Source organism: Cetorhinus maximus, chromosome 5 (genome assembly GCF_964194155.1).
Source record: "Cetorhinus maximus chromosome 5, sCetMax3.hap1.1, whole genome shotgun sequence".
Taxonomy (NCBI): Eukaryota; Metazoa; Chordata; class Chondrichthyes; order Lamniformes; family Cetorhinidae; genus Cetorhinus; species Cetorhinus maximus.
Window position 1 is genome coordinate 101,435,912 of NC_135883.1, and position 25,829 is coordinate 101,461,740.

At 42.8% G+C, this 25,829-nt stretch overlaps 1 protein-coding gene across 2 annotated transcripts in view; it reads right to left on the bottom strand.

The window, feature by feature from the left end:
- Positions 1–24,663, bottom strand: part of bach2b (BACH transcriptional regulator 2b) — a 312,106-nt gene extending 287,443 nt beyond the window's left edge. For both annotated transcript variants that reach the window (XM_078542272.1, XM_078542270.1), the window contains exon 1: positions 24,538–24,663. The gene's annotated coding sequence lies outside the window, so the exon portion shown is untranslated. The remainder of the gene's footprint in view (positions 1–24,537) is intronic.
- Between the last annotated feature and the right edge of the window lie 1,166 nt (positions 24,664–25,829).

Here is a 25,829-nt window from a genome sequence, read left to right on the forward strand (position 1 = left end):
TACCTGTGGCAGCATGGTACATCTCATGAGAAACATAGCAGTCTTGTCCCTTAACAAAGACACAACACAAAGAGCAACTGTCCAATTTCATTTTGCTAGCCGGGACCCAATTAGCCAAACAGAAATACATATTAGAAATTCAGGCAAGATTACTATGTTCCAACCATTAATTAAATAGTTCAAAAATCATGTGTTACACATAATCAAATTTCTAATATGTACACAATAATGCAAAGTTGGAAAACTACACTGAATGTGTATTCCAGAAATCTCTGTCAGATATATGAAAGAAATTATCCCTTTATTAAACCCTGCATTTGCTGCAACACTGTTGTACACTATATTCTATATGTCTACACATAAAGGATGAACTAATAGACTGTGACTGCATTAATGATTGTCCTTAGGTTATGAAAGACTTCCTACAATATGCTTTCTTAAATTTATTACTTGTAAATTAATGCTAGCCACCAAATCTGTCACAGTTTGTCAGCAGTAACTGTTACATATCCCTAATTGGTGGACTCAACTTACATCTTTGAAAGTTGAATGACCTTTATAGATTTCCATTTTCTGCTGATCATCATCTCTACTTTTCTTCTAACACTTTTACAGGAGTATTGTTTTGTAAGACCGGGTGTCCACCAATAATTCAGCCAGACACCCGTTCTTCACATGAAAGTTTGACAGCGAGTTTCAGCAAGCTATTTGATTTCTGGCATCATCATTGACAAGTTCATTCCTGTCTTCATCAGATAGCCAAACATTAATGACGATGAAGAGATATGATATCGTAGCTGTAATGGATAAAAGGACTGGGAACTTAATATTCCTAGTTATGACATTTTCAGGGGGGAAAAGGAGAGGCACATGGATAGGGTGGCAGTGATGGTGAAAGATTCTATCAGAGTGCTACAACATAAGCATAACGTGAACTTTGAGCTAAAAGAGAGCCAAACAAGAAGGGAAACTGCACAACAAAACTGCATATGTGAGGCAAAAAAGAAAAAAGATTATACAAGCAACTTTCTGAAGAACAAAATCTGCTTAACAGAGATCAACTATTGTGAAGTACTATGGTACAATGTTATAGTACCACTGTATATGGTTACTTGAGGAGTTAATGGTTTGTTTTTTTTATTATTCGTTCAAGGGATGTGGGCTTCACTGGCTAGACCAGCATTTATTGCCCATCCCTAATTACCATTGAGAATATGGTGGTGAGATGCCTTCTTGAACCATTGCAGTATATGCAGTGGAGGTACACCTACAGTGCATAGGGAGGGAGTTCCAGGATTTTGACCCAGCGACAGTAAAGGAACGGCGACATTTTTCCAAGTCAAGATGGTGAGTGGCTTGGAGGGGAACTTCTAGATGGTGGTATTCCCATTTATCTGCTGCCGTTGTCCTCCTAGGTGGTACTGGTCGTGGGCTTGGAAGGGGCTATCAAAGGAGCCTTGGAGAGTTTCTGCAGTGCATCTTGTAGATGGCACACACTGCTGCTACTGCGTGTCAGTGGTGCAGGGAGTGAATGTTTGTGGATGGCGTGCCAATCAAGTGGGCTGCTTTGTCCTGGATGGTGTCAAACTTCTTGAATGTTGTTGGAGCTGCACTCATCCAGGCAAGTGGAGAGTATTCCATAACACTCCTGACTTGTGCCCTGTAGATTGTGGAAATGCTTTGGGGAGTCAGGAGGTGAGGTATTCTCTGCAGGATTCCTAGCCTCTGACCTGCTCTTGTAGCTACAGTATTTATATGGCTGGTCCAGTTCAGTTTCTAGTCAGTGGTAACCCCCAAGATGTTGACAGTGGGGGATTGACCAATGGTAATGCCACTGAATGGCATGGGGCAATGGTTAGATTCTCTCTTGTTGCAGATGGTCATTGCCTGGCATTTGCGTGGCGTGAATGTTACTTGCCACTTGTCAGCCCAAGCCTGGATATTGTCCAGGTCTTGCTACATTTGAACATGGATTGCTCCAGTATCTGAGGTGTTATGAATGGTGCTGAATATTGTGCAATCATCAGCAAACATCCCCACTTCTGACCTTATGATGGAAGGAAGATCATTGATGAACTAGCTGAAGACGGTTGGGCCTAGGATACTACCCTGAAGAACTTCTGCAGTGATGTCCTGGAGCTATGATGACTAACCTCCAACAATCACGACCATCCTCCTTTGTGCTAGGTATGACTCCAACCAGTGGAAAGTTTTCCCCCTGATTCCCATTCACTCCAGTTTTGCTAGGGCTCCTTGATGACACACTCGGTCAAATGCGGCCTTGATGTGAAGAGCAGTCACTCTCACCACACCTCTGGAGTTCAGCTCTTATGTCCATGTTTGAACCAAGGCTGTAATGTAGTCAGGAGCTGAGTGGCCCTGGTGGAACCCAAACTGAGCATGAGTGAACAGGTTATTGCTAAGTGAATGCCGCTTGATAGCACTGTTGATGATCCCTTCCGTTACTTTACTGATGATTGAGAGTAGACTGATGGGGCGGTAATTGGCCGGGTTGTATTTATCGTGCTTTTTGTGTATAGGACATACTTGAACAATTTTCTACATTGCTGGGTAGATGCTAGTGTTGTAGCTGTACTGGAACAGCTTGGCTAGGCGCGCAGCAAGTTCTGGAGCACAAGTCTTCAGTACGATTGCCAGAATATTGTCAGGGCCTATAGCCTTTGCAGTATCCAGTGCCGTCAGCTGTTTCTTGATATCACATGGAGTGAATTGAATTGGCTGAAGACTGGCATCTGTCTCACTGAAGAAGTCTGTCTCACTATTCATTTCTTATAACCCGGGGGCAATCTATGGGTGGAGCCAGAGGACATCGGTAGAGTGTTGAACGAATACTTCTCATTAGTCTTCACCCAAGAGAATGAGGATGAAGGTATGGAACTCGGGGAAAGAGACTGCAAGGTTCTTGAGCAAATTGATATAGGGAGTGACAAGGTATTGGAGGTGTTGGCAGGCTTAAAAGTGGACAAATCTCCAGGTCCGGATGATTTGTGTCCCAGACTGCTGAGGGCAGCAAAGGAGGAGATCGCAGGGGCTCTGAGCCAAATATTTAATTCCTCTCTGGCCATGGGGGAGATGCCACAGGACTGGAGAACAGCTAATGTGGTTCTGCTATTTAAGAAGGGTTGTAGAGATAAGCTAGGGAACTGCAGGTCAGTGAGTGTTACATCAGTGGTAGGGAAACTATTGGAGAAAATTCTGAAGGAGAGAATCTATCTTCACTTGGAGAGGCAAGGTTTGATCAAGGATAGTCAGCATGGCTTTGTCAGAGGGAGGTCATGCCTAACAAATTTGATTGAATTTTTTGAGGAGGTAACCAGGTGTGTAGATGAGGGTAGTGCAGTTGATGTAGTTTATATGGATTTCAGCAAAGCCATTGACAAGCTCCCACATGGGAGACTTATAAAGAAGGCAAATGCACATGGGATACAGGGTAATTTGATAAGGTGGATTCAAAATTGGCTTAGTTGTAGGAGACAGAGGGTGATGACAGAAGGATGCTTTAGTGACTGGAAGCCAGTGTCCAGTGGCGTACCACAGGGATCTGTGCTGGGTCCCCTATTATTTGTCATTTATATAAACGACATAGATGACTATGTGAGGGGTAGGATTAGTATGTTTGCGGATGACACAAAGATTTGCCACGTGGTTAACAGTGAGGTTGAGTGTCTTGGGCTACAGGAAGATATAGATGGAATGGTCAAATGGGCAGATAAGTGGCAGATGGAATTTAACCCTGAAAAGTGTTAGGTGATACACTTTGGAAGGAGTGATTTGTCAAGGAAGTATTCAATGAACGGCATGACACTAGGAAGTTCTGAGGAACAAAGGGACCTGGGCGTGTGTGTCCATAGATCTCTGAAGGCGGAGGGGCATGTTAGTAGGGTGGTGAAAAAGGCATATGGGCCACTTGCCTTTATCAATCAAGGCATAGATTACAGAAGTAGGGAGGTCATGTTGGAGTTATATAGAACCTTGGTGAGGCCACAGATGGAGTACTGTGCATTTCTAGTCGCCACATTGTAGGAAGGATGTGATTGCACTGAAGGGGGTGCAGAGGAGATTCACCAGGATGTTGCCTCGGATGAAACATTTATGTTATGAAGAGAGGTTGGATAGACTTGGGTTGTTTTCGTTGGAGCAGAGAAGACTGAGGGGCGACCTGATCGAGGTGTACAAGATTATGAGGGGCATGGACAGGGTGGATAGGGAGCAGCTGTTCCCCTTAGTTGAAGGTTCAGTCACGAGGGGACATAAGTTCAAGGTGAGGGGCAGGAGGTTTAGGGGGGATGTGAGGAAAAACTTTTTTACCCAGAGGGTGATGACGGTCTGGAATGCGCTGCCTGGGAGGATGGTGGGGGTGGGTTGCCTCACATCCTTTAAAAAGTACCTGGATGAGCACTTGGCACGTCATAACATTCAAGGCTATGGGCTAAGTGCTGGTAAATGGGATTAGGTAGGTAGGTCAGGTGTTTCTCACATGTCGATGCAGACTCGATGGGCCTCTTCTGCACTCTGTGATTCTGTGATAACCAAAGGGCAGCTCCAACAACCCTCAAGAAGGTCAACACCATCCAAGGCAAAGCAGCCTGCATGATTAGCACCCCATCCACCACCTTAAACATTCACTCCCTCCACCATCAGCACACAGTGGCAGCAGTGTGTACCATTTACAAGACGCACTGAAGTAATTCACCAAGACTCCCTCAACATCACCTTCCAAACCTGCAACCTCTTCCACCTGGAAGGACAAGGGCAGCAGATGCATCACAGGAACACCACTACCTGAAAATTCCCCTCCAAGCCACACACCATACTGATTTGGAAATATATCGCTGTTCCTTCACGATCACTGGGTCAAATCCCGGAAATCCCTTCCTAACAGTACCGTGGGTGTACCAACACCACATGGACTACAGAAGTTCAAGAAGGCAGCTCACCACCACCTTCACAAGGGCAATTAGGAATGGGCATTAAATGCTGGACTGGCCACCAACTGAAGTTTTATCATTCATTTGTGTTTTTCTGGTTTATAGTTTCATTTCATTAACTGGCATAACTCCTAAACTGAACTAAGTTCAACAACCCTGAAAAAGATCACAAGAGAAATGGCAAATCGATTTAAAGGAAATGGTTTAAACTGCCAATTGGATTTTTTAATCCTACCAACAGCTTTACATAATGATTCACAGAAAAATTAATTCAAAACTATGAAACAAGTGAACTATTATTCTTTTCTTCTGGTCCCTCAATCTCAAAGTGCAGTCAGAAATACTTAAAATCAATAAAAGCAAACAACTTTAAATTTCCTTACCTTTATCAAAGAAACAACTCAGCAAAAAAAAAGCAAAGGTTAATGGGCTAAATTTTGCCATCGGCGAGCAGGGAGCAGGGCCCCATTTAAATTTTCAGGAAGGCGGGGGCACAGCAAAATCAGCTGCGCGCCCGCCGACCTGTCAATGGCCAATTGAGGCCATTGACAGGATCATTCAAACAATTAAAGGACCTGCCCGTCCAACCTTAAGGTTGGCGGGCAGGCCAGGAGCCCCGGCGGCAAATAGAAAAAACATGAAACCTCATCCACCAGTGGGATGAGGTTTCGTGTAGGGATTTAAAAAGTCTAATAAAGTTTTAGTGTTATTTATGAACATGTCCCATCTCATGTGACATTGTCACATGAGGGGGACATGTTGAGGATTTTTTTTTCAATTTTTAATGTTTTTACCCCTCAGCGATCTCCCTGAGGGAGCACTTTGCCTCAGGGAGATGTGCATTCTTTCATGCGCGTGCGCGAAAGAGCGCATTCTCGCATTTGGAGAATACCCCTCCGCCCGCACAGGAAGCGCATAGCGCTTCCCGCCGGACGTCACACTGGGCGGGCCTCAATTGGCCCGCCCACTTCAAATGGCGGCGAGGCCCACTTTTCCGACGGGGATCGGCTCCCCGCCCGCTGGAGATTGGGTTGGGACCGCCCGCCCGATAGGCAGAAAATTCTGCCCAATGAGTTGTAACAGTTCTTTCACCTTGAAGAGGTGTGGCCTAAATATAGTCTTGTGCTACTTTAAGTTGTATAAGACAATACTGGCCTAAACAAAAATAAAAATAAAAATAAAAATGCCTGGAAAAACTCAGCAGGTCTGGCAGCATCTGTGGAGAGGAACACGGTTGACATTTCGAGTCCGTAAGACTCTTCAACAGAACTAAGTAAAAATAGAAGAGAGGTGAAATATAAGCTGGTTTAAGGGGGGGTGGGACAAGTAGAGCTGGATAGAGGGCCAGTGATAGGCGGAGATAGCCAAAAGATGTCACAGACAAAAAGACAAAGAGGTGTTGAAGGTGGTGATATTATCTAAGGAATGTGCTAATTAAGGGTAGAAAGCAGGACAAGCAAGGTACAGATATCCCTAGTGGGGGTGGGGTGGGGGGAAGGGATCGAAAAAGGCTAAAAGGTAGAGATAAAACAATGGATGGAAATACATTTAAAAATAATGGAAATAGGTGGGAAAAGAAAAATCTATATAAATTATTGGAAAAAAAGGGGGGGGGGATCGGAAAGGGGGTGGGGATGGAGGAGAGTTCATGATCTAAAATTGTTGAACTCAATATTCAGTCCGGAAGGCTGTAAAGTGCCTAGTCGGAAGATGAGGTGCTGTTCCTCCAGTTTGCGTTGAGCTTCACTGGAGCAATGCAGCAAGCCAAGGACAGACATGTGGGCATGAGAGCAGGGTGGAATGTTGAAATGGCAAGCGACAGGGAGGTCTGGGTCATGCTTGCGGACAGACTGAAGGTGTTCTGCAAAGCGGTCACCCAGTCTGCGTTTGGTCTCTCCAATGTAGAGGAAACCGCATTGGGAGCAACGAATGCTGGCCTAAAACTGGCTCTAAAACTGGCTCTGGGGCCTTGTTTTTAAAAAATTATCTGCAGCTTCACCAGCAAAACGGAATTTCTATTTTACTGAAGACAATATTCAGATCACAATCAATACTTTGAAAAGATTGACAACTGACATTTCAATGTGTTCAGCGTACAGAATGCTGCTACAAAATGCATTATGGACAAGATAAACTAGATTAAAATTTAGGAGGTTGGTGGGGTGGAGTGGGAAGGGGTGCTGGCAGCAGCAAGTTGGTGAACTGTTTTTTTTCTCCAAACCCAAATGCTCTCTGAACCCCTTCCTAGAGTATTTTTAAAAAGACGTTTAAATGTTAACAAAAAGTCGTGTGTCCATCACACAAATATTAAACAAGTCTACCATTTTTTTCTAGTCAAACTCCATGGTGTTGCACAGTAAAGTTGTATGAAGCACAAATTTGAGGCTTTTATTTTCCACCAAATTTTCCGAGACCTTGTCCTACTTTGCTTCCCCTACTACCATGTAATATTAAAAGTGGAAAAAAACAGACACTGTAATAATTGCTTGTTGCGTGATCACTGTCAGGAATTCCTGTTTTTATTCTTGCTTACTCAAATATTCCATTAACTGTACAGCTACATTACACAACAGAATATGAAGGCCCAGAATTTGGTGTATCAAGGCATCTCGTAGCTAAGAGGTTTTCCCTCACCTTCCAGCTCAAAGAAACTTTGCACCATAAATTACCTGAAGTGCAAACTGTTAATAGTGCGGCGAGGTCAAAAGGGTCTCTGGGACCTAGGGAATACCACAGGACCAACAGCAGTCCGTCTATGCTCTTTGGACAATGAGAATGAAGGATCAAGAAATAAACAGAAGAATAACAGAGAAGGGAATTGGGTGATTTGTAGTCCCATCAGGTATATTAAGAGAAATGAAGAGAGGGAAAGATCATATTAAATCAGAGGAAAAAAAGAAAAAAGGAAAAGTGAGAAAAATTGTTCACTGATATACAAATTTGGTAGTGCAGAACCTGAAATTCATAAATCACAGTACTCATTTGTGTGATACGCAGAACGTCTATTTGGCTTTGAATTTCAGTGCCAGTGTGATGCTAGGTATGTAGGCCGTAGATCCCAAAGACTGGCGGGTCGTATCAAACAGCATGTCCCAGCCGCTGTTCGCAACGGGTAGGGTGCAGATGATACCTAGCCAGCCCATGCTTGCAAAATTCAAAACAGTGTCCAACGTTAGTTGTGATTCCACGATTGAGAATTATTTAGCAAATGTTGTCCAATGTGCTAATTTAAGATTGTCACCATCGGGCTCGCAATGTGGCACACTTGCTTGCACTGGAAGCTACATATATTAATACACAGGGTCCTGTTCTTTGCAGGCAGAAAGAACATGTACATATATTGTGCCTGTTTCAGCTAAACAAAATAAGTGACAGCCATTCATTGACTCATTCCTCAGGGCAATGCCTTGACCAATCAGGGTCAAGCTGCCTGGTTTAAATTTCAAACAATGCTTGGCAGTTAACTGTCAGTCACCATCTGTGGTGCATTCTCCATGGCAACATCACTTGCCAACCAATCAGCGCTCTCTTCATATGCAGTATAAATTGTTGATTCCCCCCTTATATTGGTATTCTTGTGAGTGTCCTGATAAGTGCAAGACGAAAAGCATAGACATATCTTTTTTTTCAGCAATACAAAAATTGTCCATATTTTAAAAATCGCTGAATACAATTTATTACATGTAGGAATGAGAGTTTACAGTTTCATTTGTTCTTCACCTGGGCCAGAGATGGTTGATGTTTTTACAGGAACAACTTATATTAAATGGTGCCTAAAATGAAAGAAAAAAATCCCAAAGTGCTTCACAGGAGCGTTGTAAGACAAAATATGACACTAAGCCACATAAGGAGATATTGGGCAAAATTTTCCTCCAGTTGGGGGGGAAGTGCAGGGGTGGGCGTGGGCGGGTGGCCCTCCAATCGGTGCCCCCGATCGGGGGGGGGGGGGGGGGGGGGGGTCATTTTTAGCGGGCCGGCCAATTAAGGCCCGCCCAGCGTGACATCCGCAGGGAAGCCCTATGCACTTCCTGTGCGGGGGTGGGGGGGGGGGGTTCCTAAAATCGGAAGTGCGCTCCTTCACACGCATCCAATCTCCCTAAGGCTAAGTGATGCCTCAGGGAGATCGGTTCCCAAAGTAAAAAGAGTTACTGCAGTGAAAATTTCATTCACTATCCATGTCCCCTCATGTGACAATGCTTGTTCACGTGGCCGCCAGCGCTCCCGACCTATCCGCCAACCTTAAGGTTGGGCGGGCAGGTCCACTAATAGACTTAATTGTGTTTTGAATGGCCTCAATAGGCCGTTGACAGGTTGGCGGGCATACAGCTGACTCAGCTGCGCCCCAGCCTACCTGAAAATGCAAACGACGCAGGATGACGTCGGGAGTTCTGCCCGATGTCATTCTACGTGTCGGTGAGCGGGCCCCACCCCCGCTCGCCGACGGGAAATTTAGTGCCATTAGGTCAATTAAGCAAAGCTTGGTCAAAGGATTTAAGGAGTGTCTTAAAGAAGGAAAGTGAGGTAGCGAGGTGGAGAGGTGCAGAAAGGTTATTTTAGAGCTGAGGGGCTAGGAAATTAAAGGTGCGTCAACCAATGGTGGAGAGATTAAAATTGGGGATGCTCACAAGGCCAGAATCAGAGGAACAGAGATATCTCAGACAGCCAGGGGGCTGTAGGAGATTACAGAGATAGGGAGGGTTAATCCATGGAGGGATTTGAAAACAAGGATGACAATTTTAAAATGAAGATATTGCTTTACTGGAAGGCAATTTTGATCACTGAGCAACAGGGTGATGTTTTCTTTTATTTATTCCTTCACGGGATGTGGACATCGCTAGCTAGGCAGCATTTATTGCCCATCCCTAGTTCTCCTTGAGAAGGTGGTGGTGAGCTGCCTTCTTGAACCGCTATAGCCCATAGTAAGGGAAACAGGACTTGCTGCAAGCTAAGGCATGGGCAGCATGTTTTGGATGACATCAAGTTTAGGGAGGGTAGAATGTGGGAGACCAGCCTAGAGTGCATTGGAATAGTCAAGTCTAGAGGTAACAAAGGCATGAATGAGCATTTCAGCAGCAGATGAGCATGAGGCAGGGTTGGACACTGTTACAGAGATGGAAACAATCATTTTCAGTGATGATGCAGATATGTGGTTGGAAGCTCATTTCAGGGTCTAAGGTTGTGAGCAGGCTGACTTAATCTCAGACTGTTGTCAGGGAGATGGATGGAATCAGTAGTTAGGGAATGGTGTTGAGAGTGGGGGCCAAAAACAATGGCTTCAATCTTCCCAATATTTAATTGGAGGAAATTTCTGCCCATTTAGTACAAGAAGTCAGATAATTTAGCAACATTGGAGGATTCGAGAGAGGAACATAAATATCATTGTTAAATAGGTCCTATACTTAAATAACAGTCATAACTTTATACAACAAGTTTAATTAGTGAGTAATCCACAAATGAAACAATTTCTTGAAACTCACAGGGAGCTGCCATTTTCATAAGGCTAACAAACTGTCCAGCAATTTATGGCTATTCATACAATTCACAAGTATCTTTTCCTCATCATAAATTGCTAGACAATTTACACACTAATAATGATGTGCACATTAAACTTGCCATCATTTGACCAGGGAATAGCAGGCCACTGTTTCCGTTACTGCTCTTAACCTATGCACTTTAACACCCACCGTGCCACAGAGATAATTTGTCTCGGTCTGCCAGATTACAACACAGCCAAAAATTTACCCTTGTATTTAAAGCAATTCCAGATGTTAATCAAGTGCAATGCAAATGGAAATCTTTCTTCTGACCTAGTTCATTTGCATTGTTAACTTTCTATTCCTTCATTATTTTTGGATTCTTCTCTTTTTATAAATTATTTGATTTCACTTATGTGCCCAAATGCCAATATGCTCAGAAGAATAAAAAGGCTAATAAATGCTATGAATAAACACTGGCAAGTATAAAAAGGAGAGTAAAGGAATACAGTAAAGAATATTATAAACATAGAAAAAGTAACAGAACAGCAAAAGAAAGATAAGATCAATTAGAGGCATGAAAGGAATCTTTATGGACAATGAAGGAATGGCAGAGATACTCAATTTCCACAGAAAAGGGTGATAATGGGAAGGGAAGGGTACATGATAAAGAAGTACTGTTTAGATATGATAATTTCAGATAATAAAGTATTATTGAAAAATTGGCAGAGATCAAGATAGGAAAGGGACTGGAACCCTGGCTGCACACACCCCAGGTTGCTGAGAGAAGTTATAGAGGAAATGGAAGACCATGATCTGATCACATTCTTTCAAACATTCATGCCTATGGATACTGTGCCAATGGACTGGTTGCCAACATAAAAACTGTGATGGAAAAGAAACCAAGGGATAAATTATAGACCAGTCAACCAAACTTCAATACTAGATAAGCTTCCAGATGCCATATTATAACATAAGATTAATTAACTTTGAAAGTCTTGGAAATTAAGGTCAGTGAGCATGGATTTGTAGAAGGCAGGTTATACCTGACAAATATAAAAGGAATTTTTGAAGAAATAACAGGAGTTCAATATGGGCAAAGCAGTGGATGAGGTACCCATGCAATTTCAAAAAGTATAGAATCTTTTGATAAAATTAAGGACAAGGCATTAGAGAGAACATAGCGGCATGGAATTGGTTAAAAGATAGTAAACAAATTAATGGATGGCTTTTGGACTGGAACGTGAATAATTGTGTGTTCCAAGAATCAGTATTGGAACCATTATGTTTTTGAAAATGAAATGAAAATTTGTACTAAAATTTGTGACTAATTGTGAAGACAACTTCAAACACTTATAGGTCATAGACAGGTTAGCAGATTGAGCAGATAGACATCAGATTAAATGTAATGTACAGGATTGTAAAGTGATTCAGTTTGGGGAGAGGAAGAATGAGGGAAGAACAGGAAGACTAAATAGTAAACTTTAAAGGAGTAAAGGCACTTTGAGATTCAGGTATATGAAGATGTTTTGATAAAGGTGTACAAGCAAATGGGAGCTTGGATTTTCTAAATAGGGGCATTGATGTAAGAGCAAAAGCCCAGAACTGAACATATACAAATCATTGGTTAGATCACATTTAAAATATTGCGCCCAGTTTTATAATGGACAGGCAATCCAATACCCGCCAATCCATGATCAGGCAAAATGTTCAACAGCAGCCAGCCCTATAGGTGAGCATGGATTGAAATGGCTGTCTGTTATAAACCCCACCCACTTTTTCTTTACAATTAAGTCACTGGAAACAAAAATTAGGCAGGGCGTATAATGGGCAACCAAGCTGCTTCATTTATACTTCGCCAAAACTAAAAGTTTCACCCATTTTCTCAGTGACCTTCCAGCAAGAACCAGAGAGTGAGACTGAAAGAGCAGAAGATTTTTAAAAATACACTAGAAAATATACAAACAATTAGAGTGAGGGATAAGCATAAAATTAGATGAAGGGAGATAACTTTTATTTTGCTAATTGCTATAAAATATCAATTGCTAAGTAGACAAGGGTTTGAAAATTTAGAAAATAAAATAAATTGATGAGAAATAATAATAACAGAAAATTAGAGATAATATTATAGAGAGCAAGGAAAGATGAAAGGAGAAGGAGAATGCAGAACAGATGCAAAGTCAGGCAAAATAAAAACAACAGTCTGCAATATTTCCTTTGGTATATCTTTTCACTACAGTAATAAAATTCTCAGAACATCTCAGCAGCCTTATAATTGTATCACCTCCATATGCATTTCTTTGACCAAACTTCTGCTCATTCCAAATCTCTCTTCTTTTGGCTTAGCTTTTGTATTCCTCATATCTGTGAAGCACCTTGAGATGTTTATCTATGTTTAAGGCACTTTATAAATACAAATTATTGAGCAACATTCAAACTTCAGGGTAAGGTGAATTTTTTTTAAAGAAGTGATTGCCTAAGGAGTGCTGAATTTATTTCATTTATCAGTTCTTAAAGGTTTACACATTTGGCTCAATTGGTAGAGCTTCCGCCTCTGAGTCAGAACATCGTGGGTTGAAGCTGCACACCAGGTCTTGAGCATGGAAACTAAGCTAACACCAGGGCACTGCTAAATGTTGAATTTTGAGAGGTATTAGCTTTCAGATGAGACATTAAACACATCCTTATTTACCTCTTGAACTTAACGTAAAAGATCCTATGGCACTATTTGAAGAACAGCAGGGTAGCCTGGGCAATATTTCGCCTTCAAATAACACTTCCAAAAGCAGACTATCCAGTTATTCATTCATTTGCTGCATCAGAAATCTTGTTTAGCACAAACTGATTTGATGCTACCATGGACAAGATCTTACCTGTGTCGGGCAGGCTGGGCTGGAGCCATTTTATGTGGGTGGGCCAATTAAGGCCTGCCCAACGTGACGCAAGGCTGGTAGCACTCAGCGCAACCTGTGTGGGCGAGGGGAGGAGGGAGAGTCGGGGCCAGCGCTCTTACACGCATGTGCATAAAAGAGCGCAGGAATCTCCCCGAGACACGGAGCTGCCTTAGGGAGATTAAGCTGATACTACAAATTTTTAATAAATGATCTGAAAAATTATTTAAACATGTCCCCTCATGAGCTGTCACATGAGCTGGGACATGTTTGTGCACTTCGCAAATTTTATTTGATTATTTTATTAAACTTTCAGGAAACCTTATCCCACCCATGGATGAGGTTTCCTGAAAAATGAGAAGGCCGCTTGAGCTGTTAATTAGCTAAATCACTTTCCTAATGGCCTTAATAGGACTTTTGACAGTTCAGCAGGCGCGCAGCCGCCTCCGGTGCGCACCCACCAAACGAAATATCTAAATGACGCACGATGACGTCGGGACGCACGCTCGACATCATCACGCATCATTTTGCGCATCGGCGTGTCAGGCCTGCCCCCGCACGCCGACGGCAAAATTCTGGCCCATGTATTTTTCCCCAGGTAACAGCAATTACACTTTAAAAATAAATTCAATGGTTCTGAAGTGTTTTGGGATATGAACAATGCTCCATAAATACAAGCTCTTCTTCCTCTACACTTGAACTTTGGTAAATAAGTACAAGTTAAAATCAGAGATAGAAAAAATGAATTTGAAAAGTCATACATCATGGCAGAAACAGCATATTGCAAAATTTATTTTTCACATCGTACAGAATGTACGGTGAGTGTAAATTGTTCATTAACTTAATTCAAGCTAAACAATGATTTTATATGCAGCATATATTTTTTAAAAGATTCACAGATTCGGCACAGGCACGATGGGCCAAATGGGCTCTTTCTGTGCCGTAAACTTTCTATGATTCTACGGCTTTGAAAGTGATGATACAAGCAGTAGGGGAGGCAATGGCGTATTGGTACTGACAATGGACTAGTAATCCAGAAACCCAGGGTAAATCTGGGAACCTGAGTTCAAATCCCACTGTGGCAGTTGGTGGAATCTGAATTCAATAAAAAAAATGTGGAATTAAAAGTCTAATGATGACCATGAAACCATTGTTGAAAAAACTCATCTGGTTCACTAATGTCCTGGATGTCTGGCCTACATATGACTCAGACCCATAGCAATGTGGTTCACTCTTAATTGTCCTCTGAAATAGCCTAGCAAGCACTCCGTTGTATCTAACCGCTATGAAGCCTAAAAGGAATGCAACCAGACAGACCACACGGTATCGGCCTAGGCACCGGAAACGACAACGGCAAATGCTGCAAATTCCTCCTTAATAACATCTGGGGTCTAGTGCCAAAAGTGGGAGAACTGTCTCACAGACTGAACACAGTCGTTGTGAAGACAAAGTTCTGCCTTCTCATTGAGGATACCCTCCATCGTGTTGTGTAGCGCTGGAACCATGCCAAATGGGAGAGATTTTGAACAGATGTAACGACTCATGACTGTCTCATAGTCATCCTCGCAGAATCATATCTGACAAATAATGTCCAAAACATCCCTGGCGGCACAGTGGCAAAGAGTGAGGAGAGAGTTGGCCTGGGAGTCTTCAATATCGACTCCGGACCCTGTGAAGTCTCATGGCGTCAGTCCAAATGCGGGCAAGGAAACTTCCTGCTCACTGCCACATACCACCCTCCCTCAGCTGATGAATCAGTGCTCCTCCATGTTGAACACCACTTGGAGGAAGCACTGAGGCTGGCAAGGGCACAGAGTGTACTCTGGGTACATCTTCAATGTCCATCACCAAGCATGGTTCTGGTAGCACCACGACTGACCGAGCTGGCTGAGTCCTAAAGGACATAGCCGCTAGACTGGGTCTGTGGCAGGTGGTGAGGGAACCAACAAGACGGAAAAACATAATTGACCTCATCCTCACCAACCTGCCTGCTGCAGGTGCTTCTGTCCATGACAGTATCGGTAGGAGTGGCCACCGCACAGCCGTTCCGCCTTCACATTGAGGATACCCTCCATCCTGTTGTGTAGCACTGGAACCATGCTAAATGGGAGAGATTTCGAACAGATGTAGCAACTCAAGACTATGCATCCATGAGGCGCGGTGGGACATCAGCAGAGGTAGAATTGTACTCAACCACAATCTGTAACCTCATGGCCTGGCATATCCCCCACTCTACCATTACCATCAAGCCAGGGGATCAACCCTGGTTCAAGAGTACAGGAGGGCAAACCAGGAACAGCACCAGGCATACCTAAAAATGAGATGTCAACCTGATGAAGCTATAACACAGGACTACTTGCGTGCCAAACAGTATAAGCAGCAAGTGATGGACAGAACTAAGCAATCCCACAACCAACGGATCAGACCTAAGCACTGCAGTCCTGCCACATTCAGTCATGAATAGTGGTGGACAATTAAACAACGCACGGGAAGAGGCAGCTCCACAAATATCACCACTCAGCTCCTGACTTCATTACAGCCTTGGTTCAAACATGGGCAAAAGAACTGTATCATGAGGTGAGGTGAGAGTGGCTGTCCTTGACATCAAGACAGCATTTGATCGAGTGTGGCATCAAGGAGCCCCAGCAAAACTGGAGTCAATGGGAATCAGGGAGAAAACTCTCTAGCACAAAGGAAGATGGTTGTGGTTGTTGGAGGTCAGTCATCTCAGTTCCAGGACATCACTGCAGGAGTTCCTCAGAGTAGTGTCCTCGGCTCAACCATCTTCAGCTACTTCATCAATGACCTTGCTTCCACCATAAGGTCAGAAGTGGGGATGTTCGCTGATGATTGCACAATGCTCAGCACCATTCGCGACTCCTCAGATACTGAAACAGTCCATGTCCAAACGAAACAAGACCTGGACATTATACAAGCATAGGCTGACAAGTGGCAAGTAACATTCGCACCACAGTGTCAGGCAATGACCATCTCCAACAAGAGAGAATCTAACCATCGCCCCTTGACGTTCAATGGTATTACCATCACTGAAACCCCCATTATCAATATCCTGGAGGTTACATTTGACCAGAAACTGAACTGCCCATATAAATACTGTAGCTACAAGAGCAGGTCATAGGCTGGGAATCCTGTGACGAGTAAATCACCTCCTGATTTCCCAAAGCCTGTCCACCATCTACAAGGCACAAGTCAGGGGTGTGATGGAATACTCATCCCACTTGACGGGCTGAGTGCAGCTCCTGCAACACTCAAGAAGCTTGACACCACCCAGGAGAAAGCAGCCCACTTGATTGGCACATCCACAAATATTCACTCCCTCCACCACCAACGCACTGTAGCAGAAGTGCGTACTATCTACAAGATGCACTGCAGGAATTCACCGAGGTTCCTTAGACAGCACCTTCCAAACCCACGACCGCTACCATCTAGAAGGGCAAGGACAGCAGATAGATGGGAATACCACCTCCTGGATGTTCCCCTCCAAGTCACACACCATGATGACTTGGAAATATATCGCCATTCCTTCACTGTCGTCGGGTCAAAATCCTGGGACTCCCTTCCTAACAGCACTGTGGGTGTACCTACACCACATGGACTGCAGCAGTTGAAAAGGGCAGCTCTCTGCCACCTTCTGAAGGGCAACTAGGGATGGGCAATAAATGCTGGCCCAGCCAGCGAAACACACATCCTATGAATTAATAAAAAAAGGACTTGACTAATCTCTGATCATTCTAAGCAGCTTCTACTGTTTTAATAAAAGTTGGAATATATTAGTTTGAAATCATTTAAGACAAAAAAAATTGATTTTCTTGCACTAAGTAAGCAGAGAGAACCTCAGGGACACAAACTCAGTATGCAGCATGCATTGCTGATGATGATTTATATCCATGTGGGGAAGGAAAATTTTCAGTCTTGGAAAAGTTTAAATGGAAATGTTTCATCAAAATTGACTGCTTGTTTGATTCTGGAAATTTTGATGAAGATTAGCAAAAAATTAATAAAAGCAGACATGAGGCAACTCTTCCAATAAAGCTGATTATCTTAGTATTTAAATCATAGCATTTGACTGTTCTCAGTTTGACTCGTCTGAAATTTGAGCACAATGTTGCATTTTGTTTGTTTGAATGAAATTATTTTAAAGACCTTAAATTGGCTGCAGTGATCAGAGAATGTACAATTCCCCCACCTTGCAGACCCCTTTGCTGCCTTTTTAGTTCATTGCCAATTGTACCCAATTTCCACTTATGGGAAAATACATTCGATGAACGTTCTCATTAAAATGGAGTACAAGGGTCAAAGGTTAGATGATTAGGTCTTCGCTTCTGCTACAAGCACTTGTTCATGATATATTCCTTTTAAGTTTCAATATTCCATTGAGCCAAGCAAAATGCTGCTTAGATGTTCCTTACATTTTCTCTTCAGGTGTACTTACATGTTGTTTAGATGGGCTACAACCACTGAGATACAGATCACAATGAATTATTTAAAATGGTAGTAAATCACCCATGGCCCTTCTCATAGTTAGTGAATGTCTTGTTTTCTACAGATAGAAACATTTGGAAAAAATTCTGTTTTGGAGCTTCCGGTGGACACTACATACAATTATCACAAAAAAATTACAAACTGCCAACTTGTGGTTTCCCATCCCTTAACTGAGCATGTGAAAATTCACAATATGCCCTACTGATGTGTACCCAGAGCACACAAGCAGATTTTATACCTTTTCATTCTATAGAATTAATAGAATGCAGATGTGAGACTCCTTAAGGCTAGATGGCTTGCTTGCTGTAGATTCTTGAAATAAATGCAGGAGTCAGTGAGAGGCCAGAGCAGAACCCTGATTTTGTTTGGTAGATAGACTGACTAATTTGGGATGTGTTGTGGATTGTGCTCTTGGAGGGAGTGAACTAAAACATAAAGCATTTAAGGATTGCTTTTAATCTTCAAGGGACCTGGAAGAGGTGAAATTTGTAAATTATGCAAATTATAGGAATTATTTCCTACATTTACACAAGCTGTTAAACTCTTTTAGTTTATCTTAACTTTTTTATCTGTAATCTGTACTAGGTATTGAGAAAGTGGAAGTCAGGAGAGGTGAGGGCTAGGCCAGGAATCAATCAAATGAAAAATTCACTCAGATATCATAGAATTTGCTGAGTATCAGCTGTGCTTAAAGAGTGTTAAGAAGCATGACAAAAAGCGTGTGAGGGCATGTGATATAAACAAGACTTTTAATATATAGAAACAACAGTAAAAGGTCTAAATGCTTGGCAAAGTTCTTTCAAAAATAGCAAATGGATAGTTTAAAAACCCATTTTCCAGAAGATCTAGTGCCAATCTAAAACTTTGCCTGGATGGCAGATGGCACCAGATAATTAGCCCCAATAAATTCCTTAAGAGATCTTATTGACAATCATTGCCTGTTTATTCCAAGATTTGAAAACATTATATTCTGTAAGTTACATGTTTGTACATCTTAAATTTTAACTCCAATGTCCTAATATTGCATTTTATAGATCAAAATCACCTATGTGGTTGAGTCTGAGAAAGAGTGCCTCATCTGTGAAAAGCAGCCATCAGAAAGGCTTAATGTTTAGCTTAAAAACAAAAAGCTAAAAGCTACTGCGGATGCTGGAAATCCAAAACAAAAACAGAATTACCTGGAAAAACTCAGCAGGTCTGGCAGCATCGGTGGAGAAGAAAACAGTTGACGTTTCGAGTCCTCATGACCCTTCGGCAGAACTGAAGTATAGTTAGGAGAGAGGTGAAATATAAGCTGGTCTAAGGTGGGGGGGCGGGGGGAGAGAGAAGTTGAGGGTGGGATGGTTGTAGGGATAAGCAAGCAGTGATAGGAGCAGATAATCAAAAGATGTCACAGACAAAAGGATCCTATCACTGCTTGTTTATCCCTACAACCACCGCACCCTCAACTTCTCTCCCCCCGCCCCCCACCTTAGACCAGCTTATATTTCACCTCTCTCCTAACTATACTTCAGTTCTGCCGAAGGGTCATGAGGACTCGAAACGTCAACTGTTTTCTTCTCCACCGATGCTGCCAGACCTGCTGAGTTTTTCCAGGTAATTCTGTTTTTGTTAATGTTTAGCTTGTTTCTCTTGGAGATCAAAACGTATTTATGAAGAACTTTCCATTGAGAGGCTAAATGAATGCAATATAAAGTCCACAAAAGGATGGATAGTGAAATAAAAATAACTTTTGTTTATAAAGTAGTTTAACATCTTAAAATGTTATTGCTGGCAATTCTCATAGTGTGTTTTCCTTAAGGTACCACATCACATGATCTCTTGCTTCCATCTGCCTTGTCCAGTCCCTTTACTCCCCATTTCTAATATTTTAAAGCTAATAAATGAAAATATTCAAAGAAAATGAGAAGTATGCACAATTATTAATGTCCAGTATTCTTCCCCCAGGTTACTTGCAGCAATACCCAGTAAATGATTAATTCCTGGACAATCCTTGATGGTTGGCAACCCCACATCAAAAGGCTATTCAGTGGCAAAAATGATTATCAAGCAGATATCGTAAGAACATAAAAATAAATAGGTTCGTTTTGAGAATGCCTTTGAAGGTGGAGAGAGAGAGAGAGAGATAGATAGCAAGGCAGGAGAGAGAGCACAACTAAGACAGCCGAAAGCTCTGCCACTAAAAATGGAATGAAATGAAGAATACAAAAGATAGAGCCAGAAGAGTAGAGGAACTAAGTGGAAATGATGAAAAGGCTTGTATTTATGTAGAACCTTTCATGACCTCAGGCCATCCAAAAGCTATTTACAGCCAATTAAGTACTTTTAAAGTTCAGTTACTGCTACAATGTAGACAGCCAACTTAATACAGCAAAGTACCACAACAATTAGTTTTAGGGATGTTGGTTGAGGGGAAAATATTGGCAAGGACACCGGGGAAAACTCCCCAAATTGAACATTTCATCTCAAAGGTGGCATCTCTGTCAATGTAACACTCCCTCGATGTACTGCACTGGAGTGGCAGTCTTTCGAGTGGAACATGAATCCACAACTTTTTGACTTACAAACAATTGTGCCATCACTGCGCCATGCCTTGCAGTATACAGGTTGATGGTTAAACTCTCTTCTATTTCCATGTTTTCTCACTTACTTTTCTGCATCTCAGCCAGCTGGTGTGAATTATAGCTGTAAAGAGTGAGTCATTGTGGAAGATATGAAACACAGCATGTTTACACTGGATCTTGAATAAGCCCTTTGCCTCAAATCGGGTCAGCAGGTAACATTGCGTACAATTATCACAAGATTTTATACTGTTTGAACACCTTTGAGATTACTCATTTTTATTTAAAGGGGACAAAGGAAGCTAGTGGCGCTCTTATTTTAACGAAACACGACTGTAAACTCTGGGCCACCCACAAACGTAGGTAACTTGCAATACACAAAGATTAGATCTGGTCGACATGAAGCTTCAGCTAATCGATAGTGCTTTAATATTTTCCGACCTTTCACCAGCAACTGGGATGCAACCGAGCGTTTCATCACAATGTTATCAGTAACAACAATGCTGATGAGTCACCCGTTGGTTACTCAGTGGCGGAAACCAAAGATCAGCTCCGACCTCCTCGGTCTTGTACAGTCATCGATTTATTTATGTATTTTGCGCGGGTTGCTGGCGGGCAGGCTCTCGCTGCCTTTATCGCTGCAGCGCGGCGCTCCCCAGCGCTGTAGGAGGCGATTGCCAACTCGCAGTGTCCGAACGCTGGAACAATCCGAACCCGAACACTGCCAACAATGACTGCAACGCACAGCGTTCCAACCGCTGACCCAGCCCACCAATCATTTCAGCGCCCAGCTCCTCACGCCTATTGGTTCAAGTGACCTTCTTCAGAGGCTATTTGCCGCTCCGGAGTGGTGGTGGCGGCTTGTCAATCAAAGCAGCCGGTGCCCGGTGAGTGGGTTGGGATGATTCAATGAGGGGGGGGAGAGAGGGGGTGGGGCAGGCGTCACGTTTTGGGTCTGTGCGCAGGTGAGTCAGCACCAGAAGTGCACGCAGGGCTCCTGAAAGTGCTGACGCGCGGTCACCGCATACACACACACACACACACACACAGCCGGAGCAACTCGGCGCAGCGCACAAATAACAGAGGCATACAGTACACACAACTCTGCTGCCAATCGGCAGACCGCTCGCTCTTTATCACGGCTGTGTGCGATTACATTAAAACCACAGATTAGTAAACAATTAAACACCAGACAACTACCCAGCTGCACAAAAGGCGATTATCAGCGCATCTATTTGTTGTTGTGCATCTATTTATGACTATTATTTTGCATGCAGGGTTCTTCGAGCGTTCGTTCAGGTTCTCCCAAGACAATGTGTGTGCAATACCTTTAAGATAATGTACAATCCAGATGATTGGAACTGGTTTGTACTTATGCATGGCTCCTAGCAATCCAGCAAAATACGGAGCGTGGATTTAAACCGAGAAACAAATCTTTGTAGAAATGAAAAACGACCTTTCAGATATTGTTCACTTTCACATAAAATGCACACAATCAGCGATCTGTATTAAAATTATAGGCCTATATTCCATAAACTGCTTAGATTTCGTATTAAGTAAGAAGTATCGACATGATATTTAATTTGCGGCATTTTGAAATAATAAAATAGGAAATATAATCAAACATGAAGGAGTTTCAGTTTCGATCTACATAAGATATTCCTAGCTTGGTATTTCTTCAGGTACATTTTTAAAATGTTTTGTAGTTGTAATATTTATTTGGGTAGGTGGAGAATAACATTGCATGGCAATGCTGAGCAATGACAGCAGTATAGATTTTTTTAAAAAACGATGACATTCTGCAGAAAATGTTATAACTACAAGGGAAGTCGCTATCTGAAAGAAAAAGATAGGTTTCGGTTACTGGTGGGCCCGTTTATCAGAAACAATATCCTAAAGAATCTCAATGTTTCTTTTTCCGACACGGCTGACCTTTAGGTAGATCTGCTGTAATCTTAAATGTTATCAATTTACTTCAGTTACACATTTTAAAGTGTCTGTTAGCTTTTAAACGTATGTACGGTATCTGCTTTATAATATTTAAATTCACTCATGGTCATAAATTTTAAATATTCACCCATGGTCATTAGACGGAACCAGTCTTTTCTTGGGATTTTGTAATGCAAACATGTAAATTAAAATGCAGCCCTTCCATCTATTGTTTTTGTGCAAAAGTCCATTAGTCATGTAAAGGTAGGAGGAGTTAATGCAATTATTGGGATCATATTTAGCACCAATATGTTTATGCAATGCCTTATGATTTAAAAACAAGATTCATGAATTGATGGGAGCTATTCTTGGTTGAACCAAAATATGAATGTACAGTATCTTCTATTCCAGTTACCTCATTCTGAATATCTCCGCCAAAAATTGGAAATGTTAGGAGCAGGTTGCTGATTAACTTAAGCTTTAGATCACATGATCCGAGGAAACCCATTCATTTACACAGCCTGGTCTTTATGAGGGTATGAATTTCTTATTCTGATAATCATAGCAATAAGAATTCTGACCAAACCCATTCGAGTTGGGCTGAAGAGGTAAATACTGAAGTTTATTTTAGTATCTACTATCTAAAAATCTTAATTGTTTAGTATGTAGCCTCGGTTTTCTATGTTTTAAGCAATGTTAAAAATCGTATTTATTTGATAGTTATCTTGGGCAGGGGTAGTTTGAGAACATGGCCGTATTGGATCTATTCTACAACACTGGGACCTTTGCCAAGACCACGGAGGAAGCCAAAAGCTTGGACTGTAAACAATCGGACTCTAAATATTGCCCAAAGTCACACTTGCTCATCCACAACCTCCCGATTACATTAAGGACACAGAAAAACGCCCTTCCTTGCAGAGAAATTTTATTTCTTTAAAATTACAGTTTCAAATTTGTATTTAAATGTACACTAGCGTCATCTCAAATCTAGGTTAGTAGCGGCAAGATGACAGGCACCAGGTCATTTACACATCGCTGTTCTTATCAATGTGTCTCTAGTTCCACAAGGGCGCATAAACAAGACTACGACGAGACGCGTTCCTTTGTCAGAATAGCGTATTTCATTCAACAACTACAGAGTGCATGGAAAATTGTCGTAAAACCTATACATCAGAAACGCAACACATTATGCTGTGGCAGGATATTCTTGAGAAAAAAATGTGTGCACCCTTCAGCCAGTGCACTGGCTTTATGCTCAGATTTCGCCGTCACCTAAAGAGCATATGCAGGAAACAATATCCACGATTTTTGCTCAAGGTGCTGATTCAATTATCAGAATAAGCTCTTGCTCGTGCAGCATTTGCAAAAAAAATCCTGGCTTTTTTTAAGATGGTCCAAGTTGCAACGAAAGTATGAAAGCTGCTAGCCAGAGCGCTCCGAAATGATCTCGGTCGCGTACTCAGCAATACATGCATTTTCATTGACAAAATTGGACATTACGTAGTCTTTTGGCCTATCATTTTCCATGGTCAATCTCATTATATAAACTGAATTGATTTAAAATACCCAGTCGTTACTGTTAAGAAGGTGCAAATAAATCATTTACTGTGACAAACTATCCTTTTCGTGTAAACATTGCTTTAAGACTTCCTAACACATTCGCTGTTTATATATACAAGCAATATATTGTCACAAGTACTGCATTTTAGGCTGGATTGCTGCATTATCCAGGCACCTACAGTTAAGAACATGAAAACATACTCGATGTTATTTCACAACTGCCTCGTCACTTTTCTAGTTGTTGCCATTTCCAAACATATTGTATACATAAATGTGCAAAATGCTTGCATGTTCACAACACGGTGCTTGAGATGTGACTCTGCAACAAACCATTAAAAGGCAAAACATGAGCAGATCGGTACAGAATGCCATTGTGTCAGGCAGAATCTGGAGCGAGATGCCAAGGCTAAGAGGCGGCAGGCTGTTAATGCCTTTTGCTGCTGCTGTTTAGAGCTCGGTCAAGGCCTCGACTCGGACTGAGCTCCAACTCTACTCAGCATGTCCGCATCGTGACAGCTCGAACCAACAATCAGCAACCATGCTTGTCAGTGAGGCTGCTTTGGCTCCTTTTCTGCAGCAAATCACATCGGTACAGTTACTTGTATCACAGAGGTCATGAACACTCTCCCCCCTTTCCCACCACCTTAAAAAAAAATTGCATTCTCCTTACCCTGGTAACTTTCGACTATGTTCAAGCCAGCTCCAAGTTCAAAACAAATACCTCATGATCCTGTGCGCCAAAAGCTTTCCAAAACGAGCCTGGCCACCGGCGGAGGGAGCTGAGTTGAGCTGAATCGGCGTGGCTGCTGGCTTGTTTTGAATATGTGGAGAAGGGGGGGGTGGGGGTGGTGGCGGCAGAGAGAGAGGGCAGCGTGTTTGAGTTATGTTTTCCAATGCGTTAGTTGCCTCTCTCTCCACAACGTGGAGGTGAAGAGCTTACAATCTTGAACTGTACAGTGAGAACACAGAGCGAGCCCCCCTCCCTGCGCCGTGCAGCGCCGCCTCTCCTCCTCCTCCTCCTCCTCTCCCTCTCTCTCACTCACTCTCACTTGGTTTCATTTTTTGTTGACATTCAGCTGCTGCCGACGCGCGCGCTCTCTCTCTCTCTCTCGCTCTGACGCACGCGCCGCTGCTGCTGCTGCTGCAAACCCCGGGAACGCTCCAGGGGAATGTCGAATGTACAAGCTCCGCTGTGCGCGCGCATGCACTGCCGTTCGTGCGCTCTCCCCGCCCCTATCATCTCATTCCCTTCCAACTCCCCTCCGCGCGTTCTACGTGCACGCCCCTCCGAATTGGAAGGTTGGGAGAGGCAGTACGCATGCGCGCATTCCGCTTCGCTTCATTGGGATTCCATCACTCGCATGCCCCAGCGCATGTGCAGTGGTGTCTGTCGTTTCCTCGCGCGCAAGGGGAGAGAGGAGCGGGCGCGCGCGCTGTGACGAACGCGCGCGGCGGTTTGTCCCTCGGTGCTTCACTTTGATTGATTGACCCTCTCCCTCTGGACACCCACCTACCCCACCCTCCCAATTTCACTCTTTCTGCTCAGAGACTCCCACAGTGATCAAGTGCCGTAACCTAAAGACGACATCGCGAAATGTTTTCTTCTTCAGTATTTCCCATGCCATGTGAATCAATAATATGTTTTATCCTGTTTGCCATCAACTGCTTCCAATAAATGCAGTTCGCACTGTTAATCTCGTGTTTCCGTAATGAGTTGGAAACTGCACATTTCATTTCATTCTTCACGGTCTTCACACTACAAACACATTGCCTCAAGAAAACACTTCAAATACAATCAGAACGTTTCACAATCACATTGCCTGCAGTCACACCTTGAGCAGCAAATAGTAAATGGTAGGTTGCGTTAACGGGTGATTCAGCGGCAGTTCACAGAAATATTGCATACTGTATCAATGGGATTCAGTAGAAGTGCTGCCTAATTCGTTGCCGAAAGGCAACTTG